Source organism: Aythya ferina, assembly GCF_964211825.1.
Source record: "Aythya ferina genome assembly, chromosome: 16".
Classification (NCBI taxonomy): Eukaryota; Metazoa; Chordata; class Aves; order Anseriformes; family Anatidae; genus Aythya; species Aythya ferina.
Genome location: NC_140315.1, coordinates 7,069,739 through 7,088,240, shown reverse-complemented (window position 1 = coordinate 7,088,240; position 18,502 = coordinate 7,069,739). Strand labels below are relative to the sequence as shown.

Sequence of the window (18,502 nt, the reverse complement as noted above, 5' to 3'; positions counted from 1 at the left end):
CAGAATCTGAGCATCTTTAGGACATGCTGGAAAACGGTCTGCCTCATAAAGTCTCTCCACTAGGAGACAAGCACAATATTGATAGTCTCTACTACTCTGAAAGTGGAACCAACCAACTGAAACAAAGAAAAAAAAAATCACTATCAGCCCAAGTTCTATGTAAACAAAGATCTTACTCCAGAAGTAGTATGATCCTGAGACATGAAGGATCAGCACTCTCTGAGGTCTGCTACAGGCTCTCTTTCTGTGCAGTGGTGCCCACATATTGCTCCTAAGGATGCTTTTTATCCTCTTTCTTAAGGATAAAACTCCTTAATCCAAGAGAAGAGTTCTCACAGCAAAATTTTAAAATATGTCACTTCTCAGAACTGATTTTCTCATATAAATAACCTCCAGTCCAGAGGCACAGAAGAATCATGAAATGACAGGGAAGTAAGAGAACCAGTTGCCCAAGTTTCTTCCTTTTTTTTTTTTTTTTTTAAATTAAAAAACATGATTAAAAAAAAAAAAAAAAGGCACTAAAAATCTTCCAGTATAAACTGGGAGTTTATACTTCCAACCAGTCATTTCCAAACAGTTCTTGAAGGAAGATAAACAGTGTTATATACTGATCTATACTCAGAGTCTACTCCATTTTCACAAAATTTAAGTATTATTATGTTTATGTTTGATAAACTCAGCCTAGTCAGCAAAATATCCTTGAAAGTCTCCTGACGATTTACGGTGGTTTTACACTTCAGATAACTTTATTTTTGTTTAAATGACCAAAATGACAGCAACTGGTATAAATGAGCTCCACAAAGCTAGTAGCTGTAATAACAGAAATCCCCTTTCTTTACCCAAAATAACTGCAGCTGGAAATTACCAATGACCAATTTAAGAACCATAATATTCACTTTCATCAGAAAATAATTGGGAATTTGTAAAGAGAGAGTCGTCATTCTTACTGTCTTATGGAAACAGTAACTACCAGCTTGCCTCCAATAAAACCCATTCTGGAGTAACAATAATGAACATATCCATCTAAGATATAGGATTTCATGTGCAGATAGTTGTTCTTGTACTAATTCTATACACTTTTAAATGTTAGTATTCTTTTCTAACCTAATTATAACAGAATTCATTTAGCTCCTTCTTACCTGACCCAAATATACGTAAAACTAGAAAATAAAATTACGTTTCTGCAGAAAGTTTGACTTCAGTTTCAGTTGAGAGATACTGGATTATTGGATTTTTTCCAAATGAAAAAAAAAAAAAAGTTACATTTTTAGACTTGAAAACTGTATATTTTTCTTTTTAGAAAAGATAGCACTGTAGTCTAAGCCATAATATAGATAGTTAAATACCATGTTTTTCTTGTTTTTCTCCCAAAGATTAGTTGAAATGTAACCTTGTTGAACCTTTCCATTTTTCCCATTTTTCTGGTTACACTTATGTGATTTTATAAACCACTTTAACTCCAAGAGGCCTGCATATAACCAGCTGTTGATTTCCTGTGGGTGAATTGTTCACACTGCAGACTAAACTGGACTCTGCCATCTCCAGGGTCTCCCCTTGCTGCAGAGAAAGAGGCACACACCACATGCTGCTCTTACTGGCTTCATCTACTGTTGGATTACTTACAGGTATTGAAAAAAGGATATAAGAACAATATACTTTACATTTCCCAACTCCTACTGTATAAGATGGGTTTTACTTTATATACATTTCTCCCTCCCACCTCTTCAGTCCCCTTAATTACCAAAAGTAACTGAATAGCATTCAGCAAGTCTGATGCCGAGTTTGCTGACAGACACTGCTTGAGCATTCACTTTCTTTCCTCAAGCATTTTCTTAATAAAAAATACCTCCAAAAATGTCTTTCATTAGGAGGCACACAATTAGCCTAGTGACCTTTGTTTTCTGTGTTATCTTATCTTGTGGTGTTTCATTTTCAATTAAACCAATGTTAAACATTGTGGCTGAGATTATTAAAAGGCACGCTATTTAGATTGCAGGAAATGAATGCAGAATGGTTTTAAAGATGCTCCTCAATCATCATTCATTTGTACTACGTTTTTATTCCTTATGTTTTTGCTCAATTACTTATAGACAATAATGCTGAAATAATAACAACACTGCAACTGAAAGACACTGTCTTGTGTGGTGCAGGTCTGCAGTGTTTCTGTGGCATTTGCCACATAGTTTCATCTCTAATTTAAACACATCAGTGTGTGCACAAGTCTGGCAATATGCAGCCACTTGTGCATGTAGTTGCAGTCTTTATGTGAAATCCTAGAACTATCTCCCTCCTGCAAGGAGATGAAGTGACGTGTTGATGCATCAGATGAATAACTGACCAGCTGTAAGGTTCTGATATATATTTAAAACAAGGATATCAGTAAGTGTTACAAAAAATAAAATAAAATAAAAAAATAAATAAAATGCAGAGAACAAAGATTTGTGCATCTTTGTGTTCAAGAATGCTGAAGAAAAGCAGCTACACCACGAGTACTGATGCAAAATACACATTGAGTACCACAGTCAGAGGGAAAGGTGCTCTTGGGACAATTCTGAAAAGCTTTTTTTTTTTTTTTTTAATTTAATTTGCATAATAGATCAGATAATTTGCAAGACCTGCCATCTCTTCATTCAGTCATCAAACAGGAAACAGAAATAACAGAGTGTGACTTGTGACCGATCATGTGACAACAAAACCGAACAATGCTGAATCTCTTCCTAGACTGTTTATGGAAAAATCAAGGACACGGATCATTTGCACAAACTATTTGACGAATCATTGTGAATGAACAGATTTGGATCAGGTGATTTAGAAACAAAACGAAAAAAAAAATGTTATATTATTGGTGATGAGTGTAATTAAATTCATAAGCAGCTCATTTTATCTTGTTCCAAAAAATGTTTCCTCCTACCTAAACAGGTTACACAATGCCTAGGTTTAAGGCATTTAAGTATCTCAAAGTGAGCCACAGTGAGTATATTTTGAGTGCAGGATGAGAATATTTTGAGTCTCCTGCAGTTCAGATTTGGGTCATTTGTTTTATTCTGCCTAGCCTCATTTGAAACCCAAACTTGACTCTCGCTGATGTTATAAATATTACTTGTCCTACTCCAGGTACTGCCAGTCCCTATTTCTTAAGCACACTAATATTCAAACATCTCCATGTGGAAACAAAGTCAGCAGTTTCTCTTTCTATACCTGTCTGTGACAGATAGCACCAACAGCTTCTGGCACCAACAGCCAGGAGCTTTGGGATAGGCTATCAGCAACCCCACATGGGCTGGATATAGATCCCCAAAGCTTCCTGCACGTATGAGAGGCCAGAATTAGGGTATCTGCCTCGATTCCATTCCCACTCTGTAGGGCCTTGAAGAAGGAACTGCAGTTGCTGCTTCACAATGGAATGAATCATCCTGCAAGATATTGATCACCGGGTTCCAATAAACCACCCCATACCCTGCAAACTCCATGTATATCCTTAGCTGTACTTGGGAGATTGTTCTTTCAGTGCTCTCTCTCCCCCTCACGAGTTTTATCAACAAGGCTAAAATAAGTGATTTCTCAGAGCAGAGACATGCTCTTTCTAAGAACACAGATATCTCATAACAAAATCTGCACCAAGATGTTCAAACAGCATGGGTGCATGTGGGAAGTTGCATTTCACAAGCCTCTCACGACACTGCCTGCGTTACGCATGCCAATAAAACCAGGGCATGGGCCTCAGAAGTAAGTGCTGCATTTATTTGTTCTTTAAGCTTTGATAGAGTATTAGCTGCTGTGTGATCTTTATTAGAAGCAAGGAAACCCGGCGCAGTGTGTCAGGCAGTGGCAGATGTGAAGGAGGGTGTGGTTTCTTTTGTTTTGTTTCTTGCTCCAAGCAAGTTTTGACAGCCCTGCGAACATTTGACCCTATGCTGCATATTGGTGTGCAACGTGCATTTGTTTAGGCTTTTTATTTCAAGCTTTCATTCTCTGTGGTGGGGTTATAGGCAGACAAGAACTATCTGTGAATATGTCCAGCCTTCTTCACAGGGCTCCTTACTGACTTAATAACCACAATTGTTACTGAGTCTGCTTGTACCTCACAGGTATGTTACACGGAGCAGGGAACACATAAATGAGACCTGTGCTGATTGCCCACATTCACCCTGGAGACAATCCCTGTTTTACACCATGCATTGATACTTCCCTGCAGAAGAAAACCTGGAAGTTTGTCACTGAATGGTAATCCAGGGGCAAGCTGTTGTCCCCACTCAGCTGCTCTTTGCTGGCATCTCAGAACTTGCTGGCAAGCTGCTTTTTATGGCTGGGTTTAATAAACTTAAACAAAAGCAAGGTGACTTCAGCCAGCCTGGCTCATTATGCCTGCTGCAGGCTGGGCAGGGGGCAGCAATTCTTGAGCCCCAGCAGAGCAAAGGCATCGATCCTGACCCTCACCCACGGGCACCCACCATCCTGCAGTAGAAGCTGAAGCCCTTGTCCATGGCTCCATATGCCCCAAGCATCCCACAGGTGAGTTCTCTCCCCCTTGCTCCAAGCTCTGTGCCACCTTTCCTTCCAAGAGGATAACCACGTTACAGGGATGGCACTACTGAAAGCATGGGCTGGGCAGAAATGCAGCTGGAATACCAGAACAGGTTATCCCACCCTTACTTATGCCTGACAGCGCTATAGGGAAATGCAATAATCTTTATTAAGCCAACTGACAAATTCTTTTTCTCTCTTTTTTTTTTTTTTTTTTTTTTTTTTCTTTTTCCCTCTAGGTAAGCTCCTAAGCAGAAAGCCCTTTTTTACAGCACCACCAAAGCAGCAGCATTCATGCTGAGAGACTGAAAACAACTCTACATCTAACTTCATCGTATTGATGACTGTTTGAGAGAACATGGAGATACCTCTGGTGAAATAGAAAGGGTTGCTGGTAGGGATAGCACACAGCCTCCCAGGAAAAATACACTACTAATTACTACACATGAAACATTTTGAAACTAGCTAGGTCTGGAGAGGGGAGGAAAAGACAGCACACCTGAACCACAATAGCAGCATCTACAAGTCCATGATTTTCAACATCCACCTGAATCATGACTCTGAAAACCCAAATTTCTTCTTTTTTTTTTTTTTTTTTTTGGGGGGGGGGGGGTTCCCTTGAAGATCAAATTACACAAGACAAAGAAGTGGTGACTGTGTTAAAAAAAAAAAAAAAAAAAAAAAAAAAAGAGCGTGTCAGCACACATTCACACTGGCTCTGGTAATTAGGTCTTTCTTTATCACATAATTCAAATGTATGGGGAGTCAGAAATATATACTAATATACACCAAACTTCAAGTATGAAAACACAGGAGTTATAAGTACAAGGGCCTCAAATTAAATTTATTTTTTCCTGTTATCTAAGTACCTGCCCCTTTCCTATAACTTCTGCTTTAACCTGTGAGTTGTGATTAAGTGGTAAACTGATAATTGCTTCAGCCAACAGGCTTAAATACTTGTTCTTATCACTAAATAAATCTCACATGTCTGTCAGAACCAAATAACGCACCTGAACATTTGCTTCATTTACACAAAAATTTGATCTGGATCCGTGACTCATATCTGCCTGAACCAGAATGCTGACACCGAATACCAGGAACTTCAGACACCACTTGAGTAGGAACCAACCTTTATCTGTAAAAAGAGAGTTTAGAATACATTTTTTCCGTTATTAAACTGAAATATGTATTAGTCAGTTTTAGAAGAGTTTCACCATTTTCGGTCTCAGGAAATACCATAGCTCCTAAGAGCTGCAGCTACAAATTAGAACCCCATTGTGTAAACTATTGTAGACCAAGATACTTTACAGAGACAATGCCTTCTCTGATTTATAATTAAAGTAGGAAATTAAAAATTTTCCTTTATGCCAAAAGGACTTAACTGATAATGCTTACTCTATACTTGTCCTGCTGAGTGTACTTTATAAACCCAGATGAATTTGCACTAGAAATAATACAGGAAATGCTGGCAAATTCCTTCTGAGCTTTAGTTTAGGGCAGGGACCACAAATACTTTGGACTGGTGCAGACTGCAGGATGAGAATACTTCCTTTTAAAAGCCACTGAGTCTGCTGCAGCTATTCTCCTGGGGTTACACAGGTGACAAGTTAAGGATCCCAGTTGTCCCAGTATAGGCAAGGCTTTCTCATTAATAACTCAGCTGTCTGTGTAAGCTTAGGCTATTGTGGCAGGTATGACTGCACTCCTATTTCACTTATGCCAGTTATGATTGCACACAGTATTTAATTAATTATGTACCTAAGTAGGCAATTATGTATCTCAGTAGGTAGTTATACAGTTATCTGACTTATATGTGAACTGAAAACACAGAACTAACTGTTAAACTGTGTATACATTTATGACAGCCTTAAGTCACAAGTCAGTTGTCTTTGCTCAACCGTGTGTGATTGTCAGCCACCAGCCCTGTTTATATTTGGTGCCAGGCTTCAGTTACTTCTGTTAGGTAGCAGCTTTCTCAGTTGGATGGAAGCGTTAGGTGGGAAAGGTTTGCACTAACATTTTGTAGGTCTCAAGCAGGTCGCAAGTTGCTTTCTGAGAAGGATATGGTGAGAGTAAACCGCGTAGGTTTGGTTTTGTTTTCAAAGCAACATGGTAAAATACACAGGTAAGCATATTTCCTCTCAAACAGCCATCCATCCCAGCACCGGCTTTGTCCCTCTCGTGTCATTAGCATTGTTTTTATTTCTTTCTTAATATGAACAAGGCATTAAGAGAAGAACAATAACACTTCCACAATAGCACAAAAAGTGACTTCCGTGTTATGGTGTCGACCAGATCTCTCTTGACCTTTTTGTTTCTTCTGCATTTGAAAGAGAAAGAGAGAAAGGAGTGGGGAATGTGTATTTTCATATACACAAGGCACTTATTCTCTTTAATTCTTTTTATTTTTAAAAGCATCTCTGTGGTGCTCGCTTAACGTGCCTGTCACACTATGCATAGATTTTTAGGCACGCTATTTTTTTTTCCTGTCCTGACCACATTAGTTTTTGAAAGGCAGCAGATTAAGAAGGCAGAGCTCTCTCATTTCCCCTTTAGCTCATCATCACCCCTCTCCCCTTCAGTGACCCTCCTTCGCTTTTGTCTGCCCCACGCCCCCATTTACAGGTCAGGTCTGCCCCCAAGCACACACATCACACTGCCTTATAAATCAGTGGGATACCTCAAGAGGTACCAGCCCAGCCTTCAGTGGATCCTGAGCAGCGCTGGCCAAGAACTCTTTGAACCAAACATCAAGAATTAACCCATCCAGTAACATTGTTCTATTCATTATGAAGGAAGGTATGGTTAACAGCATCCCTGAGCACAGATTTCTGGGCACAACATCTAAATTGAGCAGTAAAACCCATAGGGGAGAACATATCAATGAGTAAAGAGAGGAAGAAGCAGCGAGGTTTGGAGGTGCGCACTGGTGTCCTGTTCTGCAGTCAGGGGATGGCCTCATTTTGCTGAGGGTACAGAAGCATTATTTACTCAGAGCACCGCTGTGAAGGAATTACCTTGAAAACGTTTTGGAGGGCCCTTTCATTTCGGGAGGATCAGAAGGATCCTCCCAAAGAAAACAGGACTTGGAGCTCACCAAAATGGTGGCCCCCAGCTCTCCCCCCGCAGTGACACCCGGTGCGGCTGCACGCCGGGCACCGCTCTTCCTCCGCCCCTCTCTACATAAATTTTGATGGTATAGGGTTTTTTGTTTGTTCTTGGTTTTGGTCTCCAGGATTCTATGAATGGGACGAGAGGAGAAAAAAAAAATACTGCAAGTGTTTGAGTAGTTTTAGTGACTGAAACGTCCAAGAACCTAAATCCAAGTGCCCTCTACTGGTGCTGGGGAGAAACGCGGGGATGGAAAGCGTGGGAGGGGAGAGCAGGGGTGGCAGAAAGAGGAGGGAAGTGAGATTAAGCAACAGAAAAAGGAAACTGTGTCAATAAACTGGGTATGGCCTGAAAACTATAATCACGGAACAGAACCATTGAATTGTTGGCAGGCCGCGTTGCTCGTGTAACGAGCAGACCACGCCAAAAGGCACAGTGCTGCTCTGAAGGCTGTGCATGCCACAATGTCGAAACTACTGCTGCTTTGGGGTGCTGTAAGAGGAGATAATGAAGCCCTTTGAAACGCTTTTTAACAAGTAGAGTAGTGCTTGTAATTCTGACAAACTTTTTTTTTTTTTTTTTTTTTTTTTTTTTGGGGGGGGGGGGGCGGGTGTGTGTAATTTTTAGCTTTTAAATTTTGTGTTAAAAAAGGTACAGAAAGAAGTTTGGAGTATTCAGTACTCAATGTCTTTACTTTAAAGCTGAGACCAGCAGTTGTGCAACAATGACATTACCACACGAATCTGGTCCTGGAAGAAATTATATCATGTGTGCTTATGGGAGATTAATCCATGAGGTCCCAGGAATGCTGGGATTGTATGTGTGTACATGCACGCACACACACACTGACAAAGCAGCTCATGGAAAATCTGTTTCAGACAAGTTTTTGGATAGAGCAATTCATTCTTGCCCTGTTAGAAGAGCAATTTGTACAATTTGTTGGTATCACCACACTGAATTTGCGAGGTCAAGAAACACTTGCAATATACACTTGTAGGCACAATAACTTTATTGAGACGAAAATCCTACAGATTACTGACCTACTGCCTCACTAAAAACAAACCTAACAGAAAATAGAAGAAATTCAAGAGGCAGATTTTGACATACTGGTAGTTAAAAATATGTGTAATTCGGGGAAAGTACTTTTCAATTCCTGCAATAACAGAAGTGAATTTTTCAGATTTACTGAAGAGACCACATCAAGAATAGAAGAGTCACCCAGCATGCTGAAGGCACCAAGGCAGTGGGGAAGTGAAGCCCAGAGCAGGAGAGCTGGATGGAGATGGGATTCAGCCGCTCTATGAGGAAGTAACTTGGGGAAGTGACAACTTTGTCTGTTTTTCTGCCAGGAAGGCAGAGGAGGAGACTGCTCTGCACAGTCTGAATGGAATCACAATTACTGACGGAAGACTGACATAATGACTGCAGATCTGTGTACTGTATCACTTTTTCCTTGCTACATCCAAAATCAGTTTCAGAAACATCACATGCTAAGTAACTCAATAAATAGCAGCAATAGTTATACTGGAAAAGGATGAGCACCATTCAAGATCTGCAGTATTGGATCCTTTCTGCACTCTGTGTTTCCACTAAATTCAGCTTAGGTCATTCTGACTTAAACCTGTTCAATTACAGTAAAAGCAAGTCAATTTCTGACACCTAAATTATCTTAACACATTGAAACCAATAGAAATGGTGACAAGACCTCATGAAATTGGACTCACACAAAACTTTTTTTTTTTTTTTTTAAAAAAAAGAAGCTATGTATTATAGTTCTGTTAGACTAGAAGTTGATGCAAGGATTGAGTCCCCAGTAACCACCACCACCAGATTGACCTAAAAAACTTAAAACCTTGGTCACCTTTCTGATATAAAAAAAATATTTCCTGCTAGTCAGTTAGCTTACAATTTCTTTCTGTATGAAACACATGTTGATATTTGATTACTCCCTATAATAGTGTCCATCTGTGGAAAGGGCTGCAGTGCTAATACACATGCATGAAAGCAGTAATCTTATTTTCAATACCAAGGATTGTTTTATCTGCTTCATCTTTAATATTTCACTGCTGAGAACAGGTTGTGCATATGGTTTTGTGGCAGCCTGTTTGCAGTCATTTCATCATGCACACCTCCCTTTTTGCACCTTCCCGTTCCACCTGAGCTGATCCTTTATACAGTGCAGCCACATTAGTTTTTATGTAGTGTTCATCATCTGGCCCAAGCCTAAACCTCCTCATGGGCCGGATATTAAATCATAAACAGCTCAGGACAGGTTCTGGTCATGAAAGTTGAATATTCCATCAACTAGGACAAGAAAAAAACAAGTCTATCTTGCCTAAACTTGGATGTGCCTCACTTGAGCAATGACTGCATGTGTATCAGAGCTATGGTGAAGCTGGAAACTTTGTACCCTAGAAACAGTTACCAAATCTGCCTTGTGAGACACGTCTCAGGTAATACACAATGAAAAGAGTTGGCTTCATGTACAAAATGTGTTTAATTTATCTTGTAACCTACTCTGCTGTTCTTGGAAGAGCCCAGCTTGTCCCTGCCTGGTTCAGACCTTCCGCTGGACATGGAAGTCCCTGGTGCCAAGAGCTCACACAGGCAGCGGAGGACAAGCAAGCCCCAGAGCCCCTCTTTGTTCCACCTTGCCTAAAGGGACACAAGGCCTCCTGCTTGCCTCCCACTTCACCCAGAGGAAAGCAGCCACAATGCACTTCATTTCCTAGTGCTTCCCACAGGATGGCAGAGAGCTAAGAGGCCTGGTGTGTGACAGAGGCTGCTCTGAGCAGCACAGTGGCCATGAGGACAGCTCTCACAGTCCCAGGCCTCACCAAGAAGGTCACAAGAACAACCTGTGGTGCAGAGCTCCCTCATGCCCCACAGATTCATGCCAGGCCCACACACAGTACTCTTACCACACCACAGATCCCCCCTCCTGTAGGGCAATATTTCAACACCGTGTGCATCTCTGGTTTTAATGCAAGGAAGTACAGTTACATCTATGAGGTACAGATAAATACAAGAACAATAACACATTATGTTACTGGGGTATCTATTTTAAAGGTAGCCACTGCATCAACTTTCAAAAATTGATCTTTCCTGACAGATAATTGCTTTTTGCTCTATAGATAGCTAGCAGCAAGATATAAATTCAGAACAGTGACTGGAATAAAGATCTCATTTCAAATATCTGAGATGTTTGCTGTTGATAATGAGCGGATTACTCTCATTGGTCTTAATTCTTATCTCAGAAAGCAAACTAAGATCTTTCAGAAATACTCAGTATTGCATATTCACTTATTGGTAGGGCAGAGGTCAAGTAACCAACCTCACAGGAACCTTCCTCTTAATGCTCAGGAAGTAATAAGAGGAAGTCAGACCAAAAAATACACAAGTATTTAGATCAATGCACTGACTCTCACAATATGGATTTTTGATCCTGAAAACAAGTAAATATTACCTGAGGAACACTTTTATTAAGTCACCCCAATGGAAGTCCAATTCTGAACTAACTCACCATATTTTTTCCAACATTTATAGGACCTAACACTACACTCTCATGAAGAGAGAAACTGGGAGAATAAATTCAAAATAAACTAGAAGGTTGGAAATACACTAATAATGTCAGTTTAGGGTGATCTTTATAGCACCTTACTGTCAAAGCATCACCATTCATAAGAAGTTCTTTGAGAAACTACAAGCTGAGTACCCCAACATTGAAGCACACATAATCATTAGTTGCTTAGGAAATTCTTAGCAAAGGTGTACCTAAGAACAAAGATACATCTGTGAACAAAAAACTTAAGGAACACTTTTTGCAAAACCCTAAATACTGTTTCTATCCTAGAATATAGACATTTACAAGTAATTTTGCCAGTAACCAGTAGTAATTTTAGTACAATGTTTGTTTCCAAGTACTTGAAAGCATCTACTCTTGTGTCGTGGACTAGGAATAGTAACTGCCTACTTTACCCCCTCCTTACAGGAATTCCTGCTTGCTTCCCTCCTCCCCCCAAGCTAGAAAAACAAGGCACAGATTTGATGGAAAGAGTAGTTTTTCTAAATTCTTCCACTTTCAGCATATGGTTTAGTTTCGTTTTCCTCCAAGCTAGAACAATATGCTTTACAGGAGACAAGATGATGAATGCTTAATTTTGGGTTCTGTTAAAACAAACAACTTTCTCTAAAAGCACATGCTTTGCTTCAAAGTGACATTTGTTAAAAGTCTCAGTGTCCATATTATATTACATAACTGCAGGTCAGCTATGGTGACTGAGACAGTGATGTGGGATAATGACAGAAGGCAGCTTTGCCTTAACCCTCGCCCCCTGCATCTCCCACATGCTCTGGACACAGCACGGGTTTCAGCTTCCTTTCATATTTTTTCTAAACTGCTTTGCGACACTCAAGGCAGACTACAAACTTAAGGCATGTTGAGACCTTCCTCTGTTGAGAAAAGGCCAAAAAAAAAAAACAAAACAAACAAACAAACAAACAAACAAAAAACAAAACCACACACACACCAAGATTAACCTGGCAACCACTTAAAAATATATTAAAGAAGTATTTATTGTATAGCACTAGCACACACAGAGAAATAGTGTTTGTAATGCAGACAAGCCAAAATCCAATATCATTCTCCAAAAATCATGTTTAGTGCAAGCCTTGCTTGGATCTGTTGGTGAGTTACACAGCTCCTACTTACAAAATGCCAGCGCATTTTATGGGCAAAGTCAACTGAAAAAAAAAAAAAAAAAAAAAAAAGCTTGTTATTTCTGTGATGAATGTGCCTATGATGTACTTCTGGGCTTCAGTAAATTTACATTTTAGCACAGCCATTCATCTTTAAATAAATATTGATTGAGGTCAAAGCTGTTTATGTTTTCAGGGTTGAAGTTAGGTGGCTAAGTCCACATTTAGACTTCTAACAAAAGGAGCGTATCACCTCCCTGGCTTACAGGTGCACAGTACTCCTGAAGTGTTTTTGATGAGCACATGAGCTAAGACATCACCACAGCATTTCCAAACCAACCACATCACAAACTCCAGAGGAGGCTAAAACCAGAAAGGTTTATCAATGACCGGTGTCTCCTTGGGAGACCACAAATGTACCCCCACCCCCCCCCTCACACACACGCCCTGAAAGACTGACCACATACTCCAGATCAAAATACAACAGAACAATCCCACACCAGTCTGCCTGCTCTGTTTGGGGGCATGCAGCCCCTACCTGGTACTCTTTGAATCCAACCCTTCTTCCAGCAGCTAACACACTAGCTTTATCTTCCTTCCCTGGCCCTCTTAAAGGGGGTTAAATATCCTCAAGAACTCCTATGAAAACCAGCTGGGCTGACCCACCCCACTGCAGTGATTAACCTTTGCTAGGTCTCTGTGGGACCTGTGGACCCCAACATGACAGCAAGTTGATGGAAGTTTTACTAGCAGGACTGAATGGAGGTCAGAGAATGGGAGAAGGAAGCCAAAAATGACTTTCAAGTACAGTCATGATGTTGACAAAAACATTAGCATGGATTCAGTCACAGTGGAATTAAATTTATGTAGCTCATGTCTCTGGTGGGGTCTTTTGCTAGCACAGTTGTAAGCACTTACAATCACCAAAATGCTTCTGTATGCACCACTAGTGGGTTCTTTGGGTACAGGGAAGTGTTTCTACAACATCTACAACCAGGTTCCAATCCATGATTGAGGATTTGAATATAAATACAGGCATTTTATGTCGATATGTAGGTGCTAATAAAATCGCCTAGCCTTGATTGCAGAATTTGATCAAGGGTGCTTCTAAGTTTGTGCCGCAGACATTTAAGAGGTTACTGTCTCCACTTAATTGCTCTCCTATTCTTATGGCAGCTGACAAATCCTTTCAGTCATCTCTGGTCATACCCAGGCATTTTAATTTACTCTCAGATAAGTATGCAAAGCTGTGAAATACTTCTGAAGAGCCATCACGGATAGACTTCTGCAAGTCTCCTATAGTACTTCCAGTAAGAATCACCAGGCTTTAGGAATTCTCCAGGTATCTATTTACCAAAGTATTTATATGATCTCCTCATCGTGCAACCAAGCACGATGTGCATTCATATGTAGTATGGCGTCTGCTCCAGAGTGGTGGCAACAAGCACTTACATTCATATATTTACTAGAAATACTAAACAATTTACTAAATGTTAACTATTTAAATTAATTTACTAAACTATGCAGAGAGAGGAATTTATTGTCTCCTGTACAAAGGCTGAGTGAGAAGGCTTTGAGAGTGAGAAGCTGAGTGAGAAGGCTTTGAGAAGGAACAGATAGATGCAGGATCAACAGCAGGCAGTGGGACATCTGCAACCTAAACTCCTACTCTTCCTACAGACCTCGCATTGTAGCAGTGCTGCCCTGTTAGCCCACGCTCCCTTTCAGCCCACGCTCCCTCTCAGCCCACACAAGTGGACTCTGAAGCCAGCTGCTGGCAAAATCTCATGCATTCTTCCAAATTCTCTCCTTGTGCCCTGGAAGGGAGGCATTGCAGAGCCCCCTGAACACAGTGCTGGCCTGCTGAGGAATTGGGACAGCAGTGCTTTGGTTTGAGTCAAATGAAAGAAGGGAAGGCTTTCATTTCTACCAGACATATTTTCTCATTTCTGTTCTCTCACTTATCAGGGATTAAATGATCTATCTGTGGAGGAGCAGGTAATTTGATAATTGCATGCTTTTCCAATACTGTGAATTGATGTTAAAAAAAAAAAAAAAAAAAAGAAAAGAAAAAAAAAAAAAAGCTTCAGAGGTAAGCTGAATTTTACAAACAAAGTTTTGCACATGCAATTATTTTCCTCCACTCATGACAGCCACTGCCAGCTCTCAAAAGCTGCCAAGAGAAAGCTTCTAGTGATAGTGCCTCAACATGTTGGGATGCTTCAATCTCATTTACTCAAGTAATGTAATTTCAGTTTATACCAAGAATCTATTCCTTCAATAACCTAAAAATTGCAGACAGAAAAAAAAATAAATAAATAAAAAAATTTGAAACTTAATCCTTACTTCCCTTGTTTTCCAAACAACCCTAATGAAGAACTCACAAACGTCCTTAACATTTCTGAATTCTTGCAACAAAGATGAGCCTGCAAAATTCTAGTAATATTTTAAATGTCCTAAAGATTGTGTCCAGGGTCTTTATTGTTCTTTGTGCACTGCAATAGTCATAGTAGGACCCTACTCCTACTCTGTGTAAAGGTAGGTGAAGGGGTAGTGTCAAATGCTGCATCACCTGATTACATTGGGATGTGATAAAGAAGGAATTTGGACTTTGTACCTTTCCGGTATAAAAAGCAAATTGTTAATGCTTCCTGTGCAGTAAGCTGTTTTCCTACAGAGTTTAGTAGGTGACAAATTTAATAGGAAATGATTAAGTAAAAACAAAGAATGCCAATAACAGATTTATTCTTTTTCTTCAATGCTTTTGATAATTTGTTTTTGAAAAAATAATGCAGTCTTTAAGGAATTTATACAGTTCTTCAGCCTCTGTCAAGGCTGGTGCAGAATTTCCTGTTTTTGTGTTCTCAGAACTGCTAAACTGCTGAAGTTGCCAGTAAAGACCTGGGTGTGTTATCCAGAAGAGGTGGAGCCTGTAGCAAATCCAGATTCTTCACTGATATTCTCAGATGAGTATAAAAAAAATTAGAACTATTCCATCTGTAACCTCACAAGTAGGGTCAGCTCCCACAACCACAACTCATTCGTTCACTAACCCTTTGTGTTTATGTCCTGCCACACTATTCTTTCTGTGTATGAAACCATTGATTTTGTTGTGTAAGTCATCCCAAAACCAGCTGTAAACATACAAAAGGATGTGGATGTAGTCATAAATCATGTTCTAAATGTGGGGTGCAGAGCTAGCAGCGTGACACACACTCACACCCCCTTGGAAGCAGCTTTGTCCTTCCTATGGTTGGACTCTGGTCTCAGCATGAGCAGACCTTCCCCAGTCATCTCCTAAAGCACAGCCTTGTGCTTACAAGGGGTAGGATACTGCTCACGTTCCCAGCTGGAAACCTGCTCCAGCTTTACAATGGGTTGGGGTGAGATACAGGCCTGGCATGGTCAGAATTTGACTTTATCTTTCAGAACTGCATTTAGCAAACTGCCTTATTACAAATATGATAACAAGGAGTGCCAGAAATACTCCACAGACTTCTCAGAAAGAGTAGTCAGGCATTGGAACAGGTTGCCCAGGGAGCTGGTGGAGTCACCACCCCTGGGGGTGTTTAGGAAAAGGTTGGATGTGGTGCTTAGGGACATGTTTTAGTGGGTGACATTGGTAGTAGTAGCGTGATGGTTGGACCAGATGATCTTGAAGGCCTTTTCCAACTTTAATGATTCTATAATTCTATGAACATGTAGAAAGTACAGGTGTGAGGGAAACTCTGGGGTATTTCTCTATTTTGCTTTGTGTGACTGATTGGTGCACACAATTCAACAAGAGGTTTCAGTAGACAAGCAACCTCACAGGAACTTCAGAACACCATATTATGCAGGAACAAGACCATAATTATGATATTTTCAGGCATATAAGAACAGCTAATACAATCTGGAGACCACAAGAAGTAATGTATCTCGAAACTCAGTGCCCCAGAAAACTGTCCTGCCTGACAGTCTCGTGCTCCGATGAACTCCTCAGGTGGCGAGCAGGCCAAGGGCATCATGATGTGAGAGGAACGGGGTTTTGGGGTGCAGAGAGTGTCTGAGGGGCCCGAGGGGGCACCCTGGGACTGCCTGCCTGGCTGCTTCTGGCCCACAGGGCCTCCTCAGACCCAACAAGGCCTCCTCAGGGCCTCCTCAGAGCAGCAGCCATGAAGATGCACACAAGACAACCAACATATATGTCAGGCTGAAAAAATGGGCTGTAGGCAATGCTTACACCAAATAAGTAATAGCTGCTGAAGTGCAATTATCTATTTTGTGTGTGCTGGTAATTAGCTGCTGGTTACACGCACAATTAATGGGTGGACTGTTTAATAACGGAAATTACATTGTTCTACACAGGCTGTGTATTGTACGAGTCAGTGCAGGGCAGTTTTGCCAGGAATTATCTATAAAAACTTTGAAGTATAATGAAGTTAAACATCTGGACAGATTCCAGGGAAGAACAACTGAGCTCAGATATACTTTCAAAGGAGATAATTTGATTTCAGGTTACAGAAACCCATGGCACCCAGACTGGTGAGGAGGTGCTTGTCATTCTGTGCTTGGACTGAGCATGGCCCACCCTGAGCTCATCCCTGAACCGCAACAAGGAGTGGAGGCTAGGTGCAAACACCTGCCTATTGTAAAGAAGTGCTTATTACACAAAAAGCAGCAGTTTAAACCCATTCCTGGGTTATTTGTATATTCCTGAGATGGCATTTGATTCTTAAACTTTTTCAAATACTAGTGCATGAAACACACCTTAAGATCCCGCAAGAAATCTGATCTGCTTCAGTTCCCCTCAAAAGATCCTATGTATAAAAACAGACCTTGTTTGCTGACAACAAAGCCTAAATGCAATGTCTTGGTTTGGCTGCTCTTTTCCTTTGTCTTGGATTGCAGCCTTTTCCAAAGCTTTGATTTCCAAATGACTTGTTAAGCTTTACCGGGCCTGAACATAAAAGCTGTACTTTCATGTTTCTTATACAGTATGTGGAATGCGGAAGCTCAACTTAACTGTGGATGCATCTCCTAAGACCTTTCTTCCTCCTGGGGCTCCATGTGTTGCTGCTTTATGAGAAGGCTGACTCGCTTCTTCAAAGCTAGTGTTGTTCCTGTTATCAGAGAGGAATCAAAAAAAACGTGGAGTTTCTCTGTGGGAGGCAGTGCCAACCCTAACCGTTATTTCATCTGCAATAATAGTTCCATGGCACAGGGGCATCCACGGCCAAACTTACTGTTTTTCTTGTTTTTCTGCCAAGAGGATTTCCTGATTCCTGAAATTAGCCCTATTGCCAAGTGATATGGTCAAATCACATGGTCACCAGTCCTAATTGCCTCAGGAATACAGAAAGGCAGTCAGTACAGATCTGCTTCTAAAGCAAGGGCCAACAAAGAGTTATCTTCTACAGAAGGCCTGAACTATCCACAATATAATAACAATATCTATGCTATCTATAATATACTAATTATAACATCTATAGAATATATAATATAATTAGCTAGAACATTTTTTATTTGAAAATAGATTAAATACAATTCTAATACAGAGGCAATTACACAGGTATGAAGTCATGATATAACACGATAGTTTATTCCTCTTTTCTGATGGCACTCACTATGCTGACATCTGGCACTTTTATACAAGCACGTAACTAAGATGGTTGTCTCTCTGTATGTAGCTTTACATGCACTGATCTAATTAAAACTGTATACTCTTGTAGTAGATGAAACCTAAGACTGTTTTTTTGTGTTGCAATACTGGATATGATGATCCCAGAAGTCACAGGTCCTACGCAGCTGTAGAAGTAGGTTGTTACAAATCAGGTTTGAAATCTGTAAGCGGTCAGTCTTGATTGATATCACTTTGTGTGGCATCAAAGACCCATTGTGCCAGGGAGGAGAACAGAAAGTGCTGATATAACTAAAAGACCTTTTGTTTCTGCTCTCTACACATAGAAACAGTGGCAAGTTTTAGTGTTATGCCTCAACTCCACGTTTGCAAGGCAAGTGCAAAAATGCTATCTTTCTACAGTGAATAGTATTGAGAAAAATGTCTCTTTTACCCATCTATGACTATTTAGAAATGTAGTTCTGCAGATTTTACAGAATTCTCACTCAATTGCCAGTCATAATCTTTCCTCAAATAAAGACAGACAGATATTCACTCCACAGGCAGGGC

The 18,502-nt window shown here is 40.4% G+C and overlaps 1 long non-coding RNA gene across 1 annotated transcript in view; it reads right to left on the bottom strand.

The window, feature by feature from the left end:
* Positions 1–12,918, bottom strand: part of LOC311445699 — a 75,909-nt gene extending 62,991 nt beyond the window's left edge. Inside the window, exons 1-2 of the long non-coding RNA XR_014698589.1 lie at positions 12,872–12,918; positions 5,535–5,659 (exon numbers count right to left, since the gene is read on the bottom strand). This is a non-coding gene — a long non-coding RNA (uncharacterized lncRNA). The remainder of the gene's footprint in view (positions 1–5,534; positions 5,660–12,871) is intronic.
* Positions 12,919–18,502: the final 5,584 nt, after the last annotated feature.